Source organism: Arachis ipaensis, chromosome B4 (assembly GCF_059453495.1).
Source record: "Arachis ipaensis isolate K30076 ecotype BB chromosome B4, ASM5945349v1, whole genome shotgun sequence".
In the NCBI taxonomy this organism is placed as follows: domain Eukaryota; kingdom Viridiplantae; phylum Streptophyta; class Magnoliopsida; order Fabales; family Fabaceae; genus Arachis; species Arachis ipaensis.
In genome coordinates, this window is record NC_142439.1 from 9314635 (window position 1) to 9328663 (window position 14029).

Below are 14029 nucleotides of genomic sequence, written 5' to 3' on the forward strand. Positions count from 1 at the left end.
TTCTGGGACCCTTCCATTGTCATCATGGCCCTGTAACTTCGTTTCCTGGCAGTATTGGTTGCTCCTCCTCCTGCGAAGCCACCTGAAATGTAGTTTATTACTCCTTTAGATGCAGGAGTTTCGACTAGTCGATACCAAGTTCCTTTTTCTTTATGGTCGGAGTTGTAGCTCGGTTTGTCAGTGTCCCTTGTTTCTTTCTGACTTCTGGAAGTGATATATTTATCCAATAGACCTTGTCTTGCTAGCCTTTCCAATAAATCTTTGGCCACTATGCATTCGTCAGTGGTATGGCCGTATTTCTAGTGAAACGCACAATGCTTGCTTCTGTCTATATACTTTTGATCATGATACGTCCCTGCCTTGTTTGGTAGTTTTATCAGTTTGTTGTGTAATATTTCCTTGATGATGTCCTCCTTTTTGGTATTGAATTTGGTGTATGAGTCGAACTTTGGTGTTAGTTTGAAAGGCTTTTTGGGGTCCTTGCTTTGGGACCTAGAAGGTCTTTCTTCTTCCTTTCGAGATAAAGGTCTTTCATTCCTCCGAGCTTCACGTAATTTCTCAATTTCAATTTGCCCGGTTGCCTTGTCTCTAGATTCTTCCAATGTCTTCGGCTTTGCAACTGTTATTGCTTCTTGGAATTTCCCAGGTAGGCCACTTTTTATCGCATGCAACTGTACTTCCGGGTTGAGGTTTGGGATTTCCATGGCCGCTGTTGTGAAGTGCGTCATGTAATCCTTCAAACTCTCATGTTGTCCTTGCTTGATTGTGCTGAGGTAATCTGAATCTCGCACGTAAATTTTGGATGCTGCGAAGTGGTTTATGAACAATTTGGCAAATCCGTCAAAGCTTGATATCGAACCTGCAGGTAAGTTAGAAAATCACAATAAAGCAGCTCCATCTAGAAAAGTTGGAAAAGATCGGCACAAGATGGGATCGGAATCACTATTGAGAAACATCATAGATTCGAATTTCGTAACATGAACTTTAGGATCTCCGATCCCCTTGTATGGTGTTAAGGTCATTGGAAGCGTAAAATTTTTAGGCATTTTAAAATTCATTATTTTTTCTGAGAATGGGCCAGCCCGTCGTCTTTCTGTTTTGGGAGGTGTTTCCCCTGTCTTTGCGTTTGACTCCGACTGACGTTCCTCGTGGAGGTCGACATTGGCCTTCTTGTTGTCGTTCTTTTCTTCACCGTTGTTCTGCATTGTTGCTACCAGTTTGGCCATTCATTAGTTTTTCGCCTGTAGAGCAACATTAGCAGCCAAAAGTTCGGTGTTGGTTGGATTGGCCTGCGGAGTCACTGACTGTCATGCTTTGGCTTCTGCAAAAAGGAAAGAAAACACAAGTCGACTGTGGTAGTGTTAGATCAAAACTAAAAGCGAGACGGGGCCCCACGGTGGGCGCCAAATGTTTTGGCACGGATACTCTTTCCGAGCTATACGTCAGTCTTGTGTTAATCCGGAGCGCTTGACAGCTCGAATTGAACTAGGAGTATCCTGGTGAAGTCGGACCCAAGCGTGGTACCTGCAAAAAAGACTCCGCACTCAAGTCAGTAAAGAATCACTTAAAAAAATGAGTGTATGATCAGTGAGTTGTTGTTGAATGATTTGCCTTTTCTTTGTGCTGAATGAGTCATCGGTTTGAGTCGAAATCTTTGTGGCCGACTTTGGGACGGGATCATGAGGAGTGGTTTGTTAGAATAAAATTGTTTAAATTTTTTAATATGGGTTGATGTGCCGAAATATAATGCGATTCATCCAATATTATAGAGATACTGTATAATATAATAATATATTATTCTTTTTACTAAAGATAAATATTTTATTCATTAAAAATTATAAAATAATTAATTTTAAAGCGTCAACAAAACTTACTATTAATTTAGATTTCTTAAAGAAAATAATTTCTAAGAACAATTATAGAAAATACACATAATCCGAGGTGATATAGAAGAGAATTTTACCGCTCCATTGTTGTGAGTACTTCGCATGGCTCTGTTCTTGCTTTAAAAATTTTTAAATTTCTTCTTTTAAATTTACTATATAATTGTTGCCCCGTAAATATTTTTTTATACTCATCCTCCCGTTTTAGCTTTTAATTCGACTGAATCCTAAATTTGTTTTTTCATATGAGTGGTTTATTAAGAAATTGAGTACCAATCTATAAAATAGCGTTTGAGATAGCAATATAAAAACATAGACATTAAAAATATAGAAATAAATTATTAGTATATATATTATGTTTAGTAAAATATTAAATAAGACATAATAAAATTAAAAAAGTTCATATTTTGCAAAAATTAATAAAAAATAAAACTATAAACAATTGATAAAAGATAAATATGTAAAAATTGATAAAAAAATAAAAATATAAAAATTAATAATAGATAAAGATTATGTTTCTATATTTTAACATTTTGGAGGATTTCGTATGCATTTGTGTATTAATAAATAATAAATATATATTGACATATTCATATTTCTGTTTTGTCTCTGCATTTTTAAGATCAAACGTTGCTTAAAACACAGACAATTAAGTGAGTTTAAAAACAGTATATATTATTATTATTTATTAAATTAAAAAATTAAATATTTTATATAATTAAAAAATATATTAAAATAATTAAAAATTAATTTATATTTAAATATTAATAAAATATTAAAATACATTATAATTAATTTAAAAAATTTTATATTTTATATATATTTTTGTCCCATATCTCATCAAAATTTAGAATTCGTTGAATCATATCACTAGTCTATGTCATTATCTGTGGTAGACTGGTAGTCTCGTAGGTACTAGTTCTTTTTCTTGTTGGCAAGGAAGACAACTTAAAACATGTAAAGTATCTATTTTCCAGAAGTTTTGTGGAATGTTTTAGTTTTGGATAGACATTAAGGTTTATTGATTTGGTTATTTTTATTTTTATTTTTAATAAAAATAAAATATAAAAAAATAAGTTTAGTTAAATATTTTAATATTATTTTCTATTAAAATATTTAAAAAAAGAGTACAAAATTAAAAAAATATTTTTTTATTTTTCAATTTTTCAATTAAAAATAAAAAATTAATCCAAAACACGTTTACCATGTTTTATCCTTCAACCCTCCCTTTATATACCTCCCACCAAGACGAAACCCTTACTTTGTATCTTGAAATATACAACACCAGCGCCTCCAACCTTATTGTTTTTTACTCCCTTCTCTTCCGTTGATTCTTCTAACTATAATAAATTAATAATGGTTCTTTTCTATTATCTTTGACAAACTTCTTTTTTTCTATTCAAAGGTAAAAGATCTCTTTTAAAATATTTTCGTTATTTAATTAAAAATTTTTGGTATAGTTATTTTAAATTAGATTTTGATATGGTACCAGCGCTTCCAACCCTTCAGTCTTTGATGAGGTTATCAATTCGATCTCTATTAATCGTGCATTCGCGGTTAGCTTTCTTCCACAGATAAATTTAAAGCTCTTTTTCATTCTCTCGTCTATGTATTTTAATTTTTTTGTGTTCTGAAATTTTTGTACTACTATATCTTTTAATTTGATGGAAATATAATAATTTTTTTGTTACTATATTTTCTTATGTTAGTGCATTTTTTTTCTTTGATTTTAAGTTCTTACAAATGATCAGAGAAAAGAGTTCTAATTTTTTTTTGTTATATTCATATTTTTTTAAAATTTAAAGTTTTCTGTGTCTTTAATGTGTTTTAATTTTTTTTATATTCTTCTCAGATTTTTGTATGGGTATATTTTTCAATTTGATGGAAATAACATAATTTTTTAACTAGTATATTTTATATGTTTATGTATTTTTTAGTGTTTTCTTTTTTCATTCAAATTTTTACAAATTATAAAAAGAAAAAAGTATTAAAAATAGAGTGAATTCGACCATAATTAAAAATAAATTAACTAAATATATTTTTATTATTTTCAATCTTTAAAAATAAATTATCTTCTTACACATCAATTACCTTTTTTAAAAAATAAAAATTTAAAAATAAAAATTATTTTTACAAACTAATTAATTATATTTTAAATTTTCTTTTGTTGACTCTTGTAGAAATAGAAAAGAGAAGAGAGTGAAAGTAGGCTGAAGTTAATTCTCTCCTTTCCTCAGGTAAGCTGATCTTTATTTTATTGTTTATTTTATTTCTGTTTGAAGTATTGTTTGTTGTATGACATACTTTTGATTATCGTATAAATTCTTTTACCTTAACCATTTATAAAAATTAAGTTAAAAAATATATGTAGTTAAATTATTATCTTAAAATTAAAAAAAATTACAAAAATTAAACTCATGTATTTGATTTGAATTGTCTCTACAATTTTAGCCAAATTTTCAGCGAAGTTAACCTGAATTCTAAACTATAAGAACTAAATTTAAATTTCTAAACTATTATTATTATCTCCAAGAATACATAAGAGTACATAAAAATATACAGATAACTAATATGGTTTTTTCAATATCGCTGATAGAATAATAATCTTTATTATTGTCTCTAAAAATACACATATACACATGAATAATTCATATTTAACAAGAATTTTTTTATTATAAATTAAAAAAATTCATTATGTCCTAAAAAAAATAAACGATTTGTGTACTCTTATGTACTCTAAAGACGACGATAATAATTGTTAAGTCTTGGAATTATTTACGAGAATTCGAAGTGAATATAAAAAAAACATACTCTATTAAAGTTAAAATGTTTTTTTAAATGTTTTTTATTTCAAAAAAAATCTATTTATTTTGTAAATAGGTGGTGTTTTTTTTTTTCAAATTAAAAAAACCCATAAAAGTACTAAAATGTCCTTACTTAACACCATTATTTGATAATCATAAAAAATTTACATATTGCATTGCATATATTCCCAAATCATGATGCATTTTGAAAGCGTTTATTTTATATATATATATATATATATATATATATATATATATATATATATATATATACACGTGTTATATGCGTGTGTGCGTGTACACACATTGAGAAAAAAATGTACGAAATATTTTTTCTTTCTAAAATACCAATTTATTATATATATCTATGAAAAATTATTATTTTTAATATCTAAGTTTGAGATATTTTAATTAAACTATACAATATATATTATTTTAACTAATTCTATATTAATAAATAAAAGAATTAAATAATAATTACATTACTCTAATTAAAAGTAATACTTTACTCTATAACAAATTATATACAATCTTGGATATAATTTTTATTACTAATAATGTATTAAAGCAATATTAGAAAAGTTAAAATTATTATGTAATAGTTATTAAAGAGAGATAAAAATAAACTGTTATATAAAGTATTTTTTTAAAGACTTATCCAAATATAATTGATTCTCACGTAATTAATTATTGAAATTCGTTTGATATTTAATTTTTTCTAATCCCACAATATAATAAAATATTATTGTAATAATTAATAAATATTAAATAAAATAAATTTTGACTATTTTTTTCTCTTTTTAACATTATCGTTCTTAAAATTATTTTTAATATTTAAATTATCTTATTTAACTCTCTAATGTTTTAAAATTGTTTCAGTATTGTCCTGCTATTAGTACTCTGTTAACAAAGCTAATAGTAGAATAATATAACTTTTTTCTTCTTAATGATGTTAAAATTTTGCAAATAAATAAATAAAATATTTGCAATAATATTTTATTATAACGTGGAGTTAGAGAAAATAAAATATTAAACACATTTCAATAATTAATTATGTGAGAATTAATTATATTTGGATAAGTCTCTAAAAAAATACTTTACATAACAGTTTATTTTTATCTCTCTTTAATAACTATTACATAATAATTTAAACTTTTTAATACAGTTTTAATACATTATTGGTATTAAAAGGGATACTTTACTCTATAACAATTTATATACAATCTTAGATACAATTTTTAATACTAGTAATGTATTAAAATTGTATTAAAAAAGTTTAAATTGTTATGCAATAGTTATTAAAGAGAGATAAAAATAAACTGTCATGTAAAGTATTTCTTCAAAGACCTATCCAAAATATAATTGATTCTCACGTAATTAATTATTAAAATATGTTTAATATTTAATTTTTCTAATTTTACATTATAATAAAATATTATTGTAATAATTAATAAATATTAAAAAAATAAATTTTGACTTTTTTTTTTGTCTTTCTAACATTATTGTTCTTAAAATTATCTTTAATATTTTAATTATTTTATTTAAGTCTCTAACATTTTAACATTATTTAGATATTGTCCTGCTATTAGTAATCTATTAACAGAGCCAATTGTAGAATAATATAACTTTTTCCTTCTTAATAATATTAAAATTTTGTATATAAATAAATAAAATATTTGCAATAATATTTTATTATAATGTGGGGTTAGAGAAAATTAATATTAAACACATTTCAATAATTAATTATGTAAGCATTAATTATATTTGGATAGGTCTTCAAAAAAAATAATTTACACGACAGTTTATTTTTATCTCTCTTCAATAACTATTACATAATAATTTAAACTTTTTTAATACAGCTTTAATACATTACTAGTATTAAAAGCGATACTTTACTCTTTTACAATTTATATACAATCTTAGATACAATTTTAAATACTAGTAATGCATTAAAGTTGTATTAAAAAAGTTTAATTTTTATGCAATAGTTATTGAAGAGAGATAAAAATAAATTGTCATGTAAAAAATTTTTCAAAGACCTATCCAAATATAATTGATTCTCACATAATTAATTATTGAAATGTGTTTAATATTTAATTTTTTTAATTCCGCATTATAATAAAATATTATTGTAATAAATAATAAATATTAAATAAAACAAGTTTTGACTATTTTTTTTTTCTAACATTATCGTTCTTAAAATTATCTTTAATATTTAAATTATATTATTTAAGTCTCTAACATTTTAAAATTGTTTCAATATTGTCGTGCTATTAGTTATCTGTTAATAGAGCCAATAGTAGAATAATATAACTTTTTTCTTCTTAATGATGTTAAAATTTTGTAAATAAATAAATAAAATATTTAATGTAGGGTTAGAGAAAATTAAATATTAAACATATTTCAATAATTAATTACGTGAGAATTAATTATATTTGGATAAGTTTTGAAAAATACTTTACATGAATATTTATTTTTATCTTTCTTCAATAATTATTACATAATAATTTAAACTTTTCTAATACAACTTTAATACATTACTCGTATTAAAAGCGATACTTTACTCCATAACAATTTATATACAATCTTGGATACAATTTTTAATACTATTAATGTATTAAAGTTGTATTAGAAAAGATTAAATTGTTATGTAATAGTTATTGAATAGAGATAAAAATAAACTGTCATGTAAAGTATTTCTTCAAAGACCTATTCAAATATAATTGATTCTCACGTAATTAATTATTGAAATGTGTTTAATATTTAATTTTCTCTAACCCCACAATATAATAAAATATTATTGTAATAATTAATAAATATTAAATAAAATAAGTTTTGACTTTTTTTCTTTCTAACATTATCGTTCTTTAAATTATCTTTAATATTTAAATTATCTTATTTAAATCTTTAACGTTTTAAAATTATTTTAATATTGTCGTGTTATTAATAATCTGTTAACAGAGCTAATAATAGAATAATATAACTTTTTTCTTCTTAATGATGTTAAAATTTACAAATAAATAAATAAAATATTTAATGTGGGGTTAGAGAAAATTAAATATTAAACACATTTCAATAATTAATTACGTATGCGTTCACAAGGAAAAAAAATATCCAAACCAAAAATTGAAGTGAACTTGAATGCGCTTTTAATCTCCCAAACCAAAAATTGAAGCGGTCAAGAAACTTGAATGCGCTTTTTATCTCCCAAACGTCAAAATAAACACACTCTTTAATATTTATTAGTTTATATTTTTAAGTATTAGAACATTCAATTTAATTTCATATATTTTATTTTTATTTATTTAGTTATTAGATTGAACTTTAGGTGAGTAAGTTTAAAAATTTTTTTTATTTTAACTTAATAAGAATTATAAATATCTCCTAAATTATTGTAGCCATCATAAAAAAAATTAAAAAAATGTCAAAGTACTTTTTGGTTTTTTTATGAAACTATAGTGTGAACAAATAAAATTGAGAAAATCACTTTCTTGTTATATCAAAAAATTAGATAGAAGATTGAGTGGCTTCCTTCTATTCAATTTTCAAATCATAATGTAGATAAGTTAGATTGAGATAATCACTTTTTTGTTATATCCAAAAATTGAATAAAAAATAGAATTTTTTTTCTATATTTAATTTAATTTATCTTTCTATTTTATTTTCCAATTTCAATTCTTATATTTTTCGTTCAATTTCAATTCTTATCTTTTTATTTATTCCTTATTTCATATCACCTATTTGTTATTCTTTTTAAATAAAGTATACCGTACACTTTGATAGAGTAAAAGATATTTTATACAATCATTTAATAAATTATTTGCAATCTTAAAATTTTATTTATGATAATAGATAGTCAAGCCAAATACTTTTATTGATATGAAAATATTTTATTAATGTTAAGGGTGTGTTAATTTGTATTTTTTTATTATTATTTTAATGTTTTTTGTTTAAAAAAATTTATAAAAAAATAAAAAATAAAATTTTATTTTTTAATATTTTTTTTACAAAATTTAAAAAATAAAAAAATAAAAATAAAAAATAAAAAATACAAATAAAATTTATCCTAAATTTTCTTATTTTGCAATCCGTCAACACAAATTAACTCCTAGAAATAGAATAATTCAGTCAAACTAAAGTTATAAGCAAATACCAATGGAAAAGTTGACTACCTGAATTCATTCTTGTTGACACTGTCCAAAAGAATTAAAGTGAATTCAGCTTTCTATCATTAATTCATATAGTTGACCAGATTTGGTGCCATATGTGGGATTATTTAACAATTATTTTATTTTTTATATAGACCAAATAAAATTTTTTATAATTAACTTTAGTTGATTGAGTGATTGATTTATTTGTACGTTTAAACAAGTGTCGAATCACGAGAAATCAAATATCACTTTTTTTTTCTTAATGATGTTAAAATTTTTCAAATAAATAAAAAAATTATTTGCAATAATATTTTATTATAATGTACGGTTAGTGAAAATTAAATATTAAACACATTTCAATAATTAATTATATGAGAATTAATTATATTTAAATAGGCATTTGAAAAAACACTTTATACGACAGTTTATTTTTATCTTTCTTCAATAACTACTACATAATAATTTAAACTTTTCTAATATAACTTTAATATATTACTGGTATTAAAAGCGATACTTTACTCTATAACAATTTATATACAATCTTGGATACAATTTTTAATACTAATAATATATTAAAGCTGTATTAGAAAAGTTTAAATTGTTATGTAATAGTTATTAAAGAGAGATAAAAATAAATTGTCATATAAAGTATTTCTTTAAACACTTATCCAAATATAATTGATTCTCACGTAATTAATTATTGAAATGCGTTTAATATTTAATTTTTTCTAACCCTACAATATAATAAAATATTATTGTAATAATTAATAAATACTAAATAAAACAAGTTTTGACTTTTTTTCTCTCTTTCTAACATTATCGTTCTTAAAATTATCTTTAATATTTAAATTGTCTTATTTAACTCTCTAACGTTTTAAAAGTGTTTCAGTATTGTCCTGCTATTAGTAATCTGCTAGCAAAGCTAATAGTAGAATAATATAACTTTTTTCTTCTTAATGATGTTAAAATTTTGCAAATAAATAAATAAAATACTTGCAATAATATTTTATTATAATGCGGGGCTAGAGAAAATAAAATATTAAACACATTTCAAAAATTAATCATGTGAGAATTAATTATATTTGGATAAGTCTTTGAAAAAACACTTTACATGATAGTTTATTTTTATCTCTCTTTCATAACTATTACATAATAGTTTAAACTTTTTAATACAGTTTTAAAATATTATTGGTATTAAAAGTGATACTTTACTCTATAACAATTTATATACAATCTTGGATACAATTTTTAATACTAGTACAACAACAACAACAAAGCCTTGTCCCACTAAGTGGGGTCGGCTACATGAATCAAACGACGCCATTGTGCTCTGTCATAATTTTTAATACTAGTAATGTATTAAAATGGTATTAAAAAAGTTTAAATTGTTATGCAATAGTTATTGAAGAGAGATAAAAAAAACTGTCATGTAAAGTATTTTTTCAAAGACCTATTCAAAATATAATTTATTCTCACGTAATTAATTATTAAAATATGTTTAATATTTAATTTTCTCTAATTCCACATTATAATAAAATATTATTGTAATAATTAATGAATATTAAATAAAACAAGTTTTGACTTTTTTTTTGTCTTTCTATTATTGTTCTTAAAATTATCTTTAATACTTTAATTATCTTATTTAAGTCTTCAGTGTTTTAAAATTATTTAGATATTGTCCTACTATTAGTAATTTATTAACAGAACTAATAGTAGAATAATATAACTTTTTCGTTCTTAATGATGTGAAAATATTGCAAATAAATAAATAAATAAAATATTTGCAATAATATTATTATAATGTGAGGTTAGAGAAAATTAAATATTAAACACATTTCAATAATTAATTATGGTAGCATTATTATATTTAGATAGGTTTTCGAAAAAATACTTTACATGACAGTTTATTTTTATCTCTCTTCAATAATTATTATATAATAATTTAAACTTTTCTAATACAACTTTAATACATTACTAGTAATAAAAGTGATACTTTACTCTGTTACAATTTATATACAATCTTAGATACAATTTTTAATACTAGTAATGTATTAAAGTTGTATTAGAAAAGTTTAAATTTTTATGTAATAGTTATTGAAGAAAGATAAAAATAAACTGTCATGTAAAGAATTTTTTAAAGACCTACCCAAATATTATTGATTCTCACGTAATTAATTATTGAAATGTGTTTAATATTTAATTTTTTCTAATTCCATATTATAATAAAATATTATTGTAATAATTAATGAATATTAAATAAAACAAGTTTTGACTAATTTTTTGTCTTTCTAATATTATCGTTCTTAAAATTATCTTTAATATTTAAATTATATTATTTAAGTCTAATCTCTAACGTTTTAAAATTGTTTTAATATTGTTGTGCTATTAGTAATCTGTTAACAGAGCTAATAGTAGAATAATATAACTTTTTCCTTCTAATTGATGTTAAAATTTTGCAAATAAATAAATAAAATATTTAATGTGGGGTTAGAGAAAATTAAATATTAAACACATTTCAATAATTAATTACATGAGAATTAATTATATTTGGATAGGTTTTTAAAAAAATACTTTACATGACAGTTTATTTTTATCTCTTTTCAATAATTATTACATAATAATTTAAACTTTTCTAATACAACTTTAATACATTACTCGTATTACAAGGGATACTTTACTCCATAACAATTTATATACAATCTTGGATACAATTTTTAATACTAATAATGTATTAAAGTTGTATTAGAAAAGTTTAAAATATAATAGTTATTGAAGAGAGATAAAAATAAACTGTCTTGTAAAGTATTTCTTCGAAAACCTATTCAAATATAATTGATTCTCACGTAATTAATTGTGGAAATGTGTTTAATATTTAATTTTTCCTAACCCCACAATATTAAAAAAATATTATTGTAATAATTAATGAATATTAAATAAATTAAGTTTTGACTGTTTTTTTTGTCTTTCTAACATTATCATTCTTAAAATTATCTTTAATATTTAAATTATCTTATTTAACTCTCTAACGTTTTAAAATTGTTTTAATATTGTCCTACTAACAGTGCTAATAGTAGAATAATATAACTTTTTCTTTCTTTATAATGTTAAAATTTTGCAAATAAATAAATAAAATAATTGCAATAATATTTTATTATAATGTGGGGTTAGAGAAAATAAAATATTAAACACATTTCAATAATTAATTATGTGAGAAGTATTTTTATTTCGATAGGTCTTTGAAAAAACACTTTATATGACAGTTTATTTTTATCTCTCTTCAATAACTATTATATAATAATTTAAACTTTTTAATACAGCATTAATACATTACTGGTATTAAAAGCGATACTTTACTCTATAATAATTTGTATACAATTTTGGATACAATTTTTAATACTAATAATGTATTAAAACGGTCTTAGAAAAGTTTAAATTGTTATGTAATAGTTATTGAAGAGAGATTTAAATAAACTGTCATGTAAAGTATTTCTTCAAAGACCTATCCAAAATATAATTGATTCTCGCGTAATTAATTATTAAAATGTGTTTAATATTTAATTTTCTCTAATCCCACATTATAATAAAATATTATTGTAATAATTAATGAATATTAAATAAAATAAGTTTTAACTGTTTTTTGTCTTCCTAACATTATCGTTCTTAAAATTATCTTTAATATTTAAATTATCTTATTTTAGTCTCTAATGTTTTAAAATTATTTTGATATTGTCCTACTATTAGTAATCTATTAACAGAGCTAATAGTAGAATAATATAACTTTTTTCTTCTAAATGATGTTAAAATTTTGTAATTAAAAAAATAAAATATTTGCAATAATATTTTATTATAATGTGGGATTAGAGAAAACTAAATATTAAACATATTTCAATAATTAATTATGAAAGAATTGGTTATATTTGGATACGTCTTTGAAAAAATAATTTACATGACAGTTTATTTTTATCTCTCTTCAATAACTATTACATAATAATTTAAACTTTTCTAATACAGCTTTAATGCATTATTAGTATTAAAAGCGATACTTTACTCTATTACAATTTATATACAATGTTGGGTACAATTTTTAATGCTAGTAATGTATTAAAGTTGTATTAAAAAAATTTAAATTATTATGTAATAGTTATTGAAGAGAGATAAAAATAAATTGTCATGTAAAGTACTTCTTCAAAGACCTATCCAAATATAATTGACTTTCACGTAATTAATTATTGAAATGTGTTTAATATTTAATTTTCTCTAATTTTACATTATAATAAAATATTATTGTAATAATTATTGAATATTAAATAAAATAAAATTTGACTGTTTTTTTGTCTTCCTAACATTATCGTTCTTAAAATTATCTTTATATTTAAATTATCTTATTTAAGTCTCTAACGTTTTAAAATTGTTTCAATATTATCCTGCTATTAGTAGTCTATTAACAGAGCTAATAGTAGAATAATATAATTTTTTCCTTCTTAATGATGTTAAAATTTTGCAAATAAATAAATAAAATATTTAATGTGGGGTTAGAGAAAATTAAATATTAAACACATTTCAATAATTAATTACGTGAGAATTAATTATATTTGGATAGATTTTTGAAAAAATACTATACATGACCGTTTATTTTAATATCTCTTCAATAACTATTGCATAATATTTTAAACTTTTCTAATACAGTTTTAATACATTACTTGTATTAAAAATAATACTTTACTCTATAACAATTTATATACAATCTTTGATACAATTTTTAATACTAGTAATGTATTAAAGCTGTATTAGAAAAGTTTAAATTGTTATGTAATAGTTATTGAAGAGAGATAAAAATAAACTGTCATGTAAAGTATTTTTTCAAAGGCCTATCTAAATATAATTGATTCTCACGTAGTTAATTATTGAAATGTGTTTAATATTTAATTTTCTCTAACCCCACATTATAATAAAATATTATTGTAATAATTAATGAATATTAAATAAAACAAGTTTTGACTTTTTTTTGTCTTCCTAACATTATTGTTCTTAAAATTATCTTTAATATTTAAATTATCTTATTTAAGTCTCTAACGTTTTAAAATTATTTCAATATGGTCCTGCTATTAGTAATTTGTTAACAGAGCTAATATTAGAATAATATTGAGATTATTTTAAAATATTAAAGACTTAAATATAATAAAAATATTGG